This window comes from Electrophorus electricus, unplaced genomic scaffold, assembly GCF_041902795.1.
Source record: "Electrophorus electricus isolate QZ-2024a unplaced genomic scaffold, ASM4190279v1 Scaffold83, whole genome shotgun sequence".
Lineage (NCBI taxonomy): Eukaryota > Metazoa > Chordata > Actinopteri > Gymnotiformes > Gymnotidae > Electrophorus > Electrophorus electricus.
The window spans coordinates 56,602-68,303 of NW_027658800.1; the positions used below are offsets into that span (position 1 = coordinate 56,602).

At 39.9% G+C, this 11,702-nt stretch overlaps 1 non-coding gene across 1 annotated transcript; it reads right to left on the bottom strand.

Moving 5' to 3' along the window:
• Window positions 1-6,675: 6,675 nt before the first annotated feature.
• On the bottom strand, window positions 6,676-6,749 carry trnai-aau (transfer RNA isoleucine (anticodon AAU)). Its single transcript has one exon. It is a non-coding gene; the product is annotated as a tRNA-Ile (tRNA).
• Between the last annotated feature and the right edge of the window lie 4,953 nt (window positions 6,750-11,702).

Below are 11,702 nucleotides of genomic sequence, written 5' to 3' on the forward strand. Positions count from 1 at the left end.
GAGATGCACTGTTGAGGTAGAGATGCACTTTCATTAATACTGCTTACACTGTGTTTCTTTACAACACGCATGGACGTGTTGAAGCAACTCATATGCATGGAACACTAATACTCAGAGCATTGGAAGGTTGAAATCAGAAGCTATCTGGCTCACACAATGTTTTAAATGTGCCAAGGGAAATTCCAAGTGTGGCCATCCTTGAGTGGAGTGGAAGATAAATATGTTTTTTTTGTATTTCAAAGCGGCTGTAAGAGTATAACAGGCAGTTTAGAACATGTCAGTCCCTCCATGTAATTTGAGAGAAAATATCCTATGAAGATTGGACCAAGATTCCTGCAGAGTATTTTCAGCACATAGTGGAAACTATGCCAGAAAGAATTTCTGCAGTTCTGGAGGCCAAAGAAGGTCCAACATGCTATTAAATGGGTGTACTTAAGCCCACTGTGTCCTATAATAGGATGTTGCTGGAATGTATGTGGATGTTGTTGGAATGGCCGCAGAGTTGCGGCAGCAGTACAGGTAGTCTGTGATCCTTTCCCCCATCCGAGTGAGTTTGCCCTATTGCACGGGGTCGAGTTATGATGTGAATGTTTAATTACACAGGATGGATTGTGGGCTACAGAACCAAACAGCCTTCAGGATTCAAGTAGAGAAAGGTGAAACTTCTCCAGCCTTTGAGTTAATCACAGGACTATTGCATAGCAATTAGGGATAACAGAACAGCTTTCGGGGGGTTTGGGTGGGGTGCCTTATCCGCCCCTTTAACAGAGTAGTCACAATTCAAATTTCCCTTCTTCCATTGTTTACAAGGCATTATACATGTGGTTTATTTATAGTGCACGGAGTAATATGCAGCGAGTCTGGTCTGTCTGCTTTGGAAGAGAAACATTTGGCCAAAAGAGCAAGACACAGCCAGGAGGATGATTGCTAAGAGCACATCATAATATGCACCTTAAAGCTGTGCTCTACAGCTAGGTCCTGTTCCATGACTGCATATATAAATTTACTACTGACATTGCCATTTATATCTGGCCATTTACAGTGCACTCTTGCTCAGTGCAGCACTTGAAGCTGATTTTCCATTGTGTAGTTATTATGTTCAAGAGATGTTTGACCCGGTCAGGGTGACACACTTTAGTGAGGGCAGCAGTATCCTAGAGGACACTACAGACAGTGACGGAGACATCTCAGAGCGCGAGGTGAGAGGTTGAGTTTTTTGTTACTCTCTCTACGACATACTTTTCATGCCAGGTACTATTGTCCAGTTCAGCCCAATTTAATTTACTGCCTTGTATTATCATATATAAATTGCTGAACATCTTATCACTCAGTTTCAAACATCCCCTCAGCTGTTTTAAGCCATTTCGGTTATTCAGAAGTACTGCTAAATGGATGTGGTGGGAAAATGAGAGCACATCAAACACAGACAGCTTTATGCATTGAGTAGTAAAGAGTAAAAGTTTATTGAGTTTGTAAAGGGAAAGAAATGTGAGTTCCACCTTCCAACTATAACTTTTCTAGGATACGTGATCAGCCATGGTGAAATCACTACGGATGATAAGAAGATCAATGCCATCTTCCAGTGGCCCATTACTATTATAGTTAAAAAACTCCAGAGATTCTTGGGATTTGCAAACTTTTACCGATGCTTCATATGGAATTTTAGCAGCATTGCAGCTCCTCTCACAGCCCTCCTGAAAGGAGCAATGACCAAGCTACTTTGGAATCAGGAGGCTGATCAAGCATTCAGGAAACTGAAAGAAGCTTTTACCACGACTAGCATACGTCGACATCCTGATCCTTCCATTCCATTTGTCGTGGAAGCTGATGCTGCTAACATCGGGGTAGGAGCTGTACTTTCACAACGATACGACAAGTCCAAGTTACAATAGATGATTAAATAGACAAGTGTATATAAAATAGATGATGGAATAAACAAGCCATACAAGACACAGTCATCCCAATGGAATGTCTGTCGGGAAAACATTACCTACCTTGTGCTGTGACCATCTGTTGAAGTGGGCTCATTCTTCGCTGGTTCAGGGCTATGACAAGCGATATTTATAAGTATGTTTCTTCATGTTCAATTTGCAGTCAAAGCAAGATGCCTAAGACCCTACCCACAGGAAAGCTCATGCTTCTTCCCGTACCAGAAAGTCCTTGGTCTCACATCACCTTAGATTGCGTTACTGACCTCTCTGTCCTCACTGTAGTTGATGGATTCTCCAGGGGTGTGTGGTTCATTGTGTTTCCGAGTATGCCTACAGCCTGCCAAACTGTGGAAGCCTTGTTTAACCAGGTGTTCCGTATATTTGGCATCCCAGAGGACATAATATCATATTGGGGACATCAATTCACATCTCGAGTTTGGGCTTCCTATATTGAACACATCGGGGTAGCTATTAGTTTTACATCCACAGTCAAATGGCCAATTCCTACATTGTTTTTATATGAACAATCCATCAGACCGGTCCAAGTTCCTCTTATTGGCAGAAATGGCCCAAAATTCACTTACTAGTTCATCCACTGGCTTGACTCCTTTTTATTGTATTTTAGGTTATCAGCCTCAAATGTCCCATGGACTTCCATATCAGCTGGTTTCCCCGCTGTGGATGAGTGGATGCAGCGGAGCGAAAGGGTATGGGAGGAAACAGATCAGTGTATTGTATGAGTTCTCTGAACGTATAAGGAAATTGCGGACAGGCACAGAGGGGAGAACCCGATATACCAACCTGGTGACAGAGTGTGGCTCTCTACACAGGACTACCGCAAGCCGGGGTCATGTCGCAGGTTAGGTCCCAAGTATATCGGTCCATATGAAATGACCAAGCACATTAATGAAGTCACATATCAACTCAACTTACCTGCTCACTTTTGTGTTTTGAGGTCATTTCATGTGTCCCTTCTTAAGCCTGTTGTTCCTGTTGTGGCCTTTGGATGAGATCACCCCTGAGGTCACTCCTGTATTAAGTATGTTGGTTGCTGTCATTAGAGTGTATTGTTTCTGAAGGTTTTTTTGCATTATGCAATGCCTCTTCGCAGAGTGTGATTTTCAAGAACTTTAGTAAGCAGATGACTTATTTGCATCACCTTTTTTGGTAGGACAAAGCCCATCCATGAGCCAAAGGAAGCTGAGGTAGGCCCCATTCCATGAAAACACAGGGAGTGTGTGAACCAGGATACCAACACAAGCATACATGCAAGCTGACACCTACCCTCCCCTTGTCCAGTGGTTTGGCCAGTAGACAACTAATGAAAAACATTTCAAAAGCGTTTATACAGAAGCCAATGTTCAAATGGCTCTCTGTGCAGTGAGGAAACATATCATAAGGAAGTGCAAATTCCACTAAAGTTTAAGTAGGATCACTGAATTCAAAGTCTAGAGCACTATTACACTATGACTTCTAACAATAGCGTAAAAACAGTAATGTCATTCGTTTTTAGGAAAGGAATGTAAAAGTTTATGAAATATTCTTAAAAAGAGGACAGTTTGATGAGGAGCTTGGTCTTGCACAGCTACCAAAACCCAGGACTGAACTAGGAGTCTTTTGATATTCAATCTAACACTCACCCAGCTGAGCTATTTCAGCTAGTGACTAAATACTTTTGCCTGGTTTCGATCAAAATGTTACCAATGAATGTAGGTCATGTTCATGTCAGAGGAAACTGTCACCTTTATCCCTGGTGAGCTAGTGGCTAGGATTCTCTTTCAAACTTAATTTTTATGTGGAATAAAAAGAAATATGAATACCTCTCTTTATGACCTCCTAATGCTCATGCATACCAAGTCCAGTATGCATACAAACATCGTCAGTATACTAGGAATACAGAGTTTGAAAAATGTTTGTCAGAAGCATCTGAGCTTTATTGCTGGTGGGTGAGTGGCTAGGATTCAACACTTTCACCACTGCAACTTGGGCTTGATTCCTGGTCAGGGGACGCTCTTTTTGCTCACTTAAAAAAGAAGCTTGTATGTGAAAAAACAAACTTCCTTTGAGTCAGATTTTAACTGACAGACTAAGGATAACAGTTTTAAATTCTACAGTCCTCCACTCTACCAACTAAGCTATTGAAGGCAACAGACATGTAATCCCATAAGTCCAAACACCAGTATGTTGGCAAGAAACACGGCCAGTTATGGATGTTTGAATTGTTAAGTTCATTTGACACAAAGAAGAAACATTGCATTGTACGAGTTGGAGATGTTCAGCTCCAACAGATATCTCTTGATTACATTTGGATGCATACTGGACTTTGTGTACAATCAATAACTACTGGTACTAACTCAAAGTATGTTTCCCCCTTCAGTTTTATTTTATGCCAGAATAAAGACTTTCTGTCTTTAGAATTCTACATGACTCAAACTGAGATGCAGCAGATCACTTAGCTAGAACAAAGGGTCTTGTACTACAATAACGACTTTTGCTTTATTGCCCATAAGGTCCACCTCTTTTTTCTTTAACCCTCAGATCATCCCGTAGATGTTAGAATTATTCTAATGAAATTATAATTAACATTTAAAAAAATTCCTTAACATCACTCTTAAAATAACTTTTACCTTACAAATGATTTCTTTACCAGCAAATTTGAGTTGGTATGAATTCATCTATTAATTTTTCGTTATTATTTCATTAAATACATGCCCCCCCCCCGCCCCCTAAAAAAAGAATAACAGTCCAAATGAAAGGTCTAAATGAATCTTTGCAGTAACAACAGTCTTTTATGCTCTTCCAACCACCCCACCTCCTCCCAGTGGACACACCATGCTCCAGTACATGATTCTGGAGTGCTGTGCTATCTGTGCTCCCCACTAACTTTTCCTACCTGCTGGGGTTTCTCCTTCCTGGACCTGCCTTAAAATGCTTAAAATGACAGCACCTTGCCCTCCATTTACCTGCAACATTCTGCACTGTCACAAACAATATTTATGTGCAGATTAGCAGATGAACCTCACCTGGATGATCCACATTTCATTTCTTTGTACTGTTATAATAATGAGTTACTGTATTTCTACCCAGGTGTTCTATCCAGGTGAACTGTGCTCTGTTTCTATCTCCTATGATGTCTTTGTGTAGGAATGCTGTAGTGTATCTTTCATGCTTACAATTTGTCAGCCATCCTCTACCCAACTCATCTTTGCCCAGGTTTATCCAGGGTTAACCGAAGGAGGATGAGTTCCCTTTTGAGTCTGACACCTTCCAAGTCCCTTCCACCATTCCAGTGAGTTTTTCCTACTGTCACCCTTGCCAATGTCATTTGGCTTATTTATCAGTTGTCACAAGGTGTTAACGTTATTATGCACATGTATATAAAATGTGTATATACTCTATATACTATATATATATATATATATATATATATATATATATATATATATATATATATATATATATATATATATATATATATATATATATATATTGCATTATTCTCTGCACCTTACATGTTATTTGCAGTTTGGATTGGATTATAAAGTGAATTTCATTGGTGAGTACTATATTTTTTGGTGACAAAGTATAATCTAATCTTTACAAAGCAGTGACCAGAAAGGAAGACCTGGATGAGGCTTTGGTCCCCATGATAGTTAGAGACACACAGCCATTTAGCATAGTTGAGGATAAAAGCTTCAGGGACTTGGTAGCAAAATTGGATTCAACTTATATTCTCCTAACTAGGAAGGTATGTGTGGTGACATGGATACATTATGAGAGTAGTATTAAAAATATATATAATTATTTTCTTCCTTCCCTTTAGACTGTAAAGGCCATGGTTGAGGCCAAATGCCAATAAGAGAAAGAGAAGGCCAAAGCTGAGGTCCAGAAAATTCCTGCAATGAGTTTGTCAGCAGATATGTGGACATCTCTTAATGTGGATGCCTTCTTGGCTGTGACCTGCCATTTTATAGATGACAACACATTTCTGAAGTCTACACTACTTGGTGTTGTGAAATTCCTGCAGGCGCATACGGCTGAAAATTTGGCCTGTGTGAAATCCTCTCTTATGGAAGAATGGGGAATAAAATAAAGTCACATGTCTGGTTACTGATGGCACATCTAATATGATTGCCTGTGGAAATAGCTGAAGCTGCCTCATGCGCTTCAAAAAAAAAGAAACTGAGGTTGAAACAAGGTGTTGGAGCGATTAGTAGAACTCAGGGAGCCTGTGGGGGCAGATTTGGCGGGTTTACAAACTGATATTCCTGCGCTGATCTCTGATGTGTACAGTAATGTATGTGGGTGCCGGTCTATACTGTATTCTTTTCACAAGGCAACTGTGGAGCTGTCAGACCTCAGTGGCAGGCATAATCATATCCCAACACATTTCAGACTAAAGGATTTGAACTCCCTGGCACTGCCAGACACCTAACTGGCTATAATTTGATGGGGAGGATGCAGGTTGTCTGCATGCCTCTGGAATTGCTTCTTTGACCTATTCACACAGCGATCGAGAGCCTTACACTAATGCCAGAGTCCCTCTGATTTCATACTTTTCTCTGCATTGTCCAAGATTTGTAAACAAGCACAAATCCATGGGCAAAGTTTTGTAATCAAGAACACACTCTCATGTACTTGGAACATGTCTTAGCAGATTGTGATTTACAAGCAATGTTATAAGCAACACAAGTTCAAACAGGTGGTTTGTTGACAAGGGGTCATTCATCAAACAAAACCCACATGGCCCATATGGGGATCGAACCCATGACCTTCGCGTTATTAGCACCACGCTCTGACCAACTGAGCTAATCGGCCTTTCTCCGTTCATTTCGCAGTTTTTGGTGCAGCACTGAAGGGAACCTTTCCATGAAATTGTAGACTTGGTGTCAACGAGATTACGGCCACTTTTTCGACCGAGCATAGGTGAAAGTTGACACTTATTGTTCCCTCTGACAAATGGTTATTCTGTAGCCAACTTTTGAATTAAACTTCAAAAGCAAATGTGGAGAAGCTTTTGTTAAAGAGCAATTCAGTGCAGTTGTACACAGTGACGAAATCATCAATTGCAAAGTCCACTGAGCTTTATTGCTGCGAGTTACATAGTGCTGTCTATTACACCATGAAATCTGCCATAACAACAAAAATGTAATGTCTGATTCTGTGAGCCAAGGAATATAAACCTTTTAGGGACATATTTAAAATATCAGATTTTCTGCCTGAGCACAGAGTAGGCATTTTTTTCTAGCTTTAACCATACGTCCTCTTTCTTTGGAAATCTGTGTCATTGCTGCATGAATAAGCAGAAAGATTTTGAGCAATTTTTTGTCTGGGTCTAAGGGGCAATTTATTCAAACCAAAAGATGCTATTTTAGCTAGTTTGTCAAATGAACATGTCAAACCTACAGAGACAATGTGTCTAGCTACAGAGCTCTGCAAGGTTTAATTCTTGGAAGTATTTGAAGCCATAGAAAGTTATTCTGTAAGCATTGCTTAACTCAATAAAAAGAGACAGTTAGAGCCAATGGCTGCCAGATCTAACATAGCTCACATTTTATAGTGTTTGCATAGCATATCAGAATCTGCAAGAACTATTCCTGTCATTTCAGGAATAAGCTTTTTTGACTTCACAGCTAGATGAAATATTTAGGGTGGATGCAGGATTTGGTATGATCTCCTAGAGAATTGCCATTCCACTGTGTCTTCAGCTTTTGTCCGATCTGCAAACAAGTCCCACTCTAGGAGAACTAGGTCAAGTGGTAGAGTGCTCTTTTAGTATGTGAGTGTTAGTGGGATTGATGCTCACATTCTCAAGTCTAGAATTTGTAGTTTTTTTTCTATGATGAAATCCTTTCTGATAGCAAATGTTTTCGGGACCTGCTAATACGCTTATGCCATGCACACATTACGTGACTTTTGAAGTTTTCAAATTGATGTATGGCTCACACTGCACAACTGTATGTCTTGGAATCTGGAAAGCTTAATTTGTGGTATCTCAGTGGCAGACATAATCAGTGATAAACCACTGATATGTCAACTGGTCTTAACACAGACAGATTTAACTTACTCTGTTGAGACTGTGTCTAACTTAAACCTTTCCTTCAAATAGAAGAGATCCTTGTTGCAGAGGTAATGTTTTTACCTTTATATGGTTTTCCCACTCATAGTCATGCAACACACAAATGCAAACCTCTCACAGACTGTCTCACACACATCCAGTTATTCATCTGAACACATGATGTTTCTGTCTCTGTACCGCTATTAGTTATGCAATGGTTCCTCAATACTAGCACTAACTGAACAGGGTTCTGTATAAATATGATCTTTATAACAGCTGCCATAACAGCAAAAATGTAATGTCTGATTCTGTGAGCCAAGGAATTATTATTGATATTGTGAATATTTAATAACCTCCAATGCCAGCAAATTAAATTTCACAATATTGTGAAAATTGTAAAGGATACTTTATTCATGTCCTCATTGCTAAAGATTGTATCGCTTTATCACAGCGATACGCTAGTTAGCTAGCTAACAGTTGAGGTCAGCGAGTGTGAAACTCGGGGCTATAAACCATTCCTTGTGGAACCATTTCATTGTTCAGCTTTCAACTTTGATCGTTTAGGTGCTGGTAGTTTGTTAGCTAGCTAACTGTTCAGCAATAGAAAACCTACTTTTGTATGATTTAGAGACCCAAATTCACAAACCTGTGGGTTTTCAAATGTATCGTTCTCTCTAAATAAGCAAAATGAGTTAAGCCATTACTACAGCTATCGGACTGTTTGAACTACAATATTCGACTGTTCATTTATTGTTAATTAGATTAAATTAACTTTCATAAACATTCTGTATTAATAGAATGTAGTTTGTAATGACTGATTAACTGTGTATATTCAACATGAAGCTATTCATATAACGTTTCAAGTTTGGTTTATTTGTAACATACATTTATTTGCCACTTTCATTTTTAGGCTGTAAAATGAAAGCTCCTTGCTCACAATCATTGCTATAGTTTGATCAAATTCAGTTATATATATAAACTCCCTATTCAATGGGAAGAAACCAGTTCATGTCATTGTGAATTGCTGGTTCTGTAATCAAAACACTGAGGTTCCATATGAGAACAGAAACTGCTGAGACTGTCCATTCTGTGTGCAGTACAATGGCTTCTAAGAGGTATTGCTGTATTTGAGACATGGTGAGGACATATTTTAGTGAAAGTCTTCCAATGATGCACCCTTACCTGAACCATTTTATGCTGTTGCTGCTGTTAAAAAATGCAGAATGGTGATTATAACGAACCGATCCTTGCACAATATATGGAGCACCTCAACCATGGGGTATCAGCTGGTGTCCCTGTGCTTGATGCATCCAAGACTCAACCAGACACTGAAGATCAAGCAGCTGGCTTCCTTCACTCCCAGAGAGGAAGTAGGTTTTCCATTTGAACTGTTGCCTTCTTAGTTAAGACGTATGCATTGTTGATTGCAGTGCCAGAGCTGTGAAACTGTGCAAGGTAATGCATGTCCAGTGCTGGACTTGGGCAAAGATTGTGAGTGGGTCTTCAAGGGCAAACAGGATCTGATGGCCCACATGTAGTTTGATATTATTCCTAAATAACTAAGTTTACATGGCTATTTGAAAGAAGCTGATCATGTAAGCAGCAAAGACAGAATATCATTCTCTGACTAAGGATTTAGTTGACTCATGTTTAACCCAACTAAACTGTGGTCCTGGCTGATTTTAGTTGGACTATTGAGCCACTGACTCATGCACAGAGTTTTCTGAGTATTTTGCAGTTTCTTACTGTACTGAGTTCTTACTGAGTATAACGTCAACTTTGATATATTTGTTTTCTTTTCACCGAACAAAGCCTTCAACTTTGACTGTGGTGACATGAAATCCAGATCTGCAGAGTGTTTTTTCAGTAACGCATCTTTTGCCTGTGCATTTTGATTGCAGTGTTAGGAGGTCATAACTGCTGATCAGAACTTTGGACAAGAGGGCTTATCCTCATGGCTCTCTGACTTTCATGTACAACAACAAACAATATTTTCTTATTTATTTTTTTCCAGTTGTAACAAACCGTTCTGCTGTTTTTTAACTTCTGTCAAATTTTTTAATGGTTGTACAGGACAATTACGATGGAAATTGAGGTGTACAAGTGCCACCTTGAACAGACCTACGAGTTGTGCGGGCCTGTCAGACAGCTAAGCAGTATGACATCCAGCACCAGAACCGACAGCTGCGGGCCCTGCTTTTCAACCACCAGCTCAGATGCAGCCAAGATGCAGACAAAGAATTCATTAAGGTGAGTAATTATTGTCAATGGTTGTCTTAGAATGGTGCTAAAGTGCTTAAGATAGTTTTTGGCGATTCTATAGCCAAGAATTCTCAAGATCACATCTAGCTGCATTCCTGTTGGGTGTGAATGACAGTTGCTCCTTCCCAGTTGATGCAAAGTGACGATAGAAAAAAAGGCGTACACGGAACTGGTAGTGAACACTGTCCTTCAAGTGCATATAAGTGCATACAGTGTTTGAGCCTGCAATCCAGTTCATTACCCTGTCCAACAGGCTCCCAGGTTCCCCTCCACATCTTCCTTGTCAGAGATAAAAATTGATATAAAAAAATGGATACTTGAATACTTTTGGTTACTTTTTTGTTCCTGGCTACCATGCTTTTTAAAGCATTGATTATTTCAAACATTGATTTATCTAAGATAAGCAAAGACCTGTTCTCTCTTGCTGCATTTTGTGGGTTTTTTTGGTTTTTTTTTGTTTTGTTTTCTTTCCAAATGAAGCTGTTGTTTTCATTTTTGGTGGGTTTCATACTATCCACACCAGCTTCCAGGTTTCTGTCCTTTTACATACCAAGCAATCAGCTTCCTTTCTCTTTGCTACAGAGCACCTCTTTTCTGTCCACACCTGCTTGGCTGGTAGCTCTCAGAAGCCTTGCCTTCCTCGCCTGTGCTTTTCTGGTTGCGGTGGCCATATGTGGGTCTGGATGTGACTCTGGAGACACATCCTCTCTCCACAACAGCCCGCACACTCTCAGCGGGGGAATCATCCCACCCAAAGAAGCCCACCAAAATGACACTGAAGCCAAAGCAAAGAGCATCACCAAAACTGCAAATGTGGAATGACCTGGTGGGTATTCTGCCAGAGAGAGGCAATAGAGAATATCAAGCTGATCTGGTAGTCTGGAAGCAACCACCAGATGGCTGTTGCTTCTGTTGCCCTTTTGACTTCCATCAACATCTACTCAGGCAGTAAAAAGAAATGGTGTACTGGGAGGTAGTAAATCTTGCTAATCAGTACTTGTTTTTGGCCTGTGAAAATACAAACAAACAATACACATATTCAAACACTTCTGAACTACAATTGCTTATCAGGATTTACACAGGCTTATGTTCTTAATAGCTCTTTGCTTACAACTTCATCAAAGCGGTTTTGTTCTACAGTATGTGCAAAGTCTACTTTCCCACACAGTTCACATGAGTCTTGATTCGTCCTGCTGGTTCTTCATGTCTGTGAATGTGAAAAATCAAACTTTTTTGCTTGGCTTCAAGCAGTGATCCTTTGATTGTATCATTCATGATTCATTTAGGATTACAACCAAGTGGTTCAATATCCAGCCAGAGGTGTACTCAAGTGAGGTAATAAAATGAAATTATTAATGTAAATAATATGATGGCAGGAATTGTAAAAGACCAAATTAGGCTTCAGAAGTAAGCAGGAAGTGAGAATGACCAAATATGGCCTCTGTGGCAAG